This window comes from Sceloporus undulatus, chromosome 6 (genome assembly GCF_019175285.1).
Source record: "Sceloporus undulatus isolate JIND9_A2432 ecotype Alabama chromosome 6, SceUnd_v1.1, whole genome shotgun sequence".
Taxonomy (NCBI): Eukaryota; Metazoa; Chordata; class Lepidosauria; order Squamata; family Phrynosomatidae; genus Sceloporus; species Sceloporus undulatus.
In genome coordinates this window covers 30,532,935-30,536,397 of record NC_056527.1, presented here as the reverse complement: position 1 = coordinate 30,536,397, position 3,463 = coordinate 30,532,935, and positions in this window count along the sequence as shown.

Here is a 3,463-nt window from a genome sequence, read left to right as displayed (position 1 = left end):
TTAGCCACCTTGTGTTTTGACTGTGTCTTTTTTTTCTTTTCTTATGGGCGGAGGAAATATACATGCAAAGATGAATTAGACCAAGCATGATGTGATGGGCCTTCAGGTCATATCCAGCCCCTAGAGTCATTTCTGTGGACCACAAGTACCAATGAGATTACTTTTTCCTGTTTTTGTCACTTCCCCACCTGACAAAAAATTACCAATTACCAGTTTCTGGGAGGTGTTAGTGTTCATTTTGCTATAATTCCCTTACAAAATATTTTAAAATGTTTAGATGAGACTTTTTCCCCCAAACAAGGTGGGACAGGGGCAGAAGACAGGGATTGTGTTTGCAATAAATGTTGAGACTAAATTGTGCACATCCATAAAGATACCAGTTTTAGTGGATGAATACATGAAAGTATTTACAGCTCTCAGTATTAATTAGAATTGTAAAAAGGTTTCTTATCTTGAAACATACTATTTTATGGTTATCCTGAAGGGCAGTTTGAGGTGGACTGGAATCCAGTGGATCTGGGAGGGGATCTACCCAGCTGCCTGTTGCATTCCTGCGTCCCCAAAGGGCTATTGAACACTCTCAAATGGGTTTTTGGGAAGCATGGGAATACAACACTGGGTTTAACCTATTGCAAAATGCTTTTTCAGAACTGGACTGTTGTAAATAGTAAAGCAGATGCACTAATGTGATAATTTACTGCGTAGATTAAAGTATTTATCAAAACAGATTGTTGGTAGTTGATAACCCAGCTTAAACACTGACTGAAAAATGCCGATAGCAAATTAAATACTTGGGCCCGTTACAGATGGGCATAATAGTACGGACTCTGTCCGTACTAGGGTTAGAAAGGGGTGTCACTTCTGGACGCCCCTAACCCTAGTACGGACTGAGTCCGTACAAAATGGTGGCGCCCGTTCCACACGAGGGCCACCATCTTTATGTAGCAGACACGCTGTGTCCGCACGTCACATGGCGGATATGACCGCGTCATAGCCATGATGCATAGAGAAGCGCCATTTTGGCGCTTCTTTTTAGCTGCGCCAGGAAGCCTCGTGGTTTGGCCGCTGGGGCTTCTCGGCGCAGCTAATGACGGCGCAGGCAGAGCGCTGCTTTTCGGCACTCTGTAACGCGCCTACATTATATAAACCTGAATTCCTCCTTCCTATTCGTTGTAGTTTCACAGGTAAATGTTGCATAACGTATCAGTGATAAAATGGTAGAGTAATGCTTTATAGAGGAGTGTTACCAATGAAGAATTACACAGTTGGGCAAAACTATGTGTGCTAGTGTATGTCTTACAAATGAGGAAGTCCTTTCTTTGTGAATCTGTAAAATGATCCCATAATTGCCTTCCAAAATTAATAAAGCATCTTCAGCCTCTAAATAACAGAATTCTATAAATTATCACGCTTAATAGGTTTTATCATACATTTCAGTGCAAAATACATACAATCTGGGCCATGGAATGCCCTGTTCTTCATTTTATAAAACATTTTCTAAAAGATAAAACATTATATTTAGCTTTTCAGACAATTTCACAAAAGGTGCTCATGTATCACTGTTATTCATAGCTTCACAGGATGTAAACGCAGAAAGCATCTTATTTCAGATAGAGAGCCAACAATATCTGTATAAATGCACCTGTGTATAACTGTATCTGGAGCAGTAACTGATCAGCATTCCATTACTAAATCTTCGTATCATAATCTTCTCATATGATATGTTAAAACCTGAATAAAGTTTCTCAGTATTTATTTCTGACTGTAGATGCTGACAACGTAAGATATCATTGCCTTTCACTGATGTAATGGCATTTGGCATGTCAGGAGCTGCTCTTCTCAGCTGACTTGTCCAGTAGACCTTGAGTAACCTCTTCATAATTATCTACTAATTTTTCCACAAAAGATGGTTTATTGATGCATAAAATTTACACTTTACAAAGTAATATCTGAATTTATTTTTTACTAGTACACAGTTGACAAAAATTAACACCAGAAACTCTCTTGGTTGTATGCCAGAGTATTACAAGAACCAATGCTTGTTTTGTAACCATAGTTAACAGTTATTATCAGCAGCTGTTTAATTATGTAATGCTGTGCAACTGTTTTTAAAAAGCTGTTACATACTGTGGTATGCTGTCTGTCTGATCTATCAAATTACAGTACCATGGTCTTGGAATGAATGTTTTGCAATTACTTTAGGTTGCAAGATATTTGAGCTGTTTTGTTTGATGTGTTGTCATTACCTTGATTTGAACCTGGCTTCTGTTGCGGTTGAGGCTCTGATAGCAGTGGTGAGTTCTCTATAACTTCCTGGGGACTTCGGACATTGAAGAGGGCCAGCACAGTTTGTGGACTAACATGTCTGTTGTATATCCAGGCTCATAAGTGTGTACTATAATTAGCCAGAAAAAAATGAATTGCACAGATAAAGGATGGGGGACACCTGGCTTGGCAACAGTACATGTGAAAGGGATCTAGGAGTCCTAGTAGACCACAAGTTGAACATGAGTCAACAGTGTGATGCAACAGCTAAAAAGGCTAATCCGACTCTAGGCTGCATCAATGGAAGTATAGTGTTTATCAAGGGAATTAATAGTACAACTCTATTGTATTTCAGCCAGACCTCACCTGGAGTATTTTGTCCAGTTCTGGGTACCACACTTCAAAAAGGATGTTGGTAACCTAGAGGTTGTCTAGAGGGCTACCAAAAATGGTAAAAGGTCTGGAAACCATGCCCTACGAGGAGCAACTTAGGGAGCTGGGTATATTTAGCCTAGAGAAGAGAAGGTTAAGAGGTGATACAATAGCCCTGTTTATGCATTTGAAGGGGTGTCACATTGAGGATGGAGCAGGCTTTTTTTTCTGCTGCTCCAGAGACTAGAATATGAAACAATGGATGCAAGCTACAGGAAAACAGATTCCACCTTAACATTAGGAGGAACTTCCTAACAGTAAGAGCTGTTTGACAGTGGAACACGCTTCCTCGGAGTGTGGTGGAGTCTCCTCCTTTGGAGGTTTTTAAACAGGACGGATGGCCATCTGTCCCAGATGCTCCGATTGTGAGTTCCTGCATGGCAGGGGGTTGGACTGGATGGCCTTGAGGTCTCTTCCATCTCTGTGATTCTATATTGATGGCCCACTGTGTTGTAGTGGAATACTCCTTGAGCTATCTGATGTTGGGGACTGGCATGGGAGGGTCTTTTGCAATGTATGAAGAGATAGCACATATTTCTGCCCATTCTCCCAAGACCACCAGCTGATGGCTTGGGAACCAGCATTGGTCTAGGGACCACCATTTTGAGTGGTGTAGCAGGCCTTCTACAACCTCCGAATATTTTCCCCAGCATGCAGGTTGCTTATATCACTTTATCCAACTCTTAAACAATTTGAATCATAATTGCTATGATGATATAATTTTGCCACGCTGGTTTTGCGCCATGAGCGTTAGGTACCATCAAAG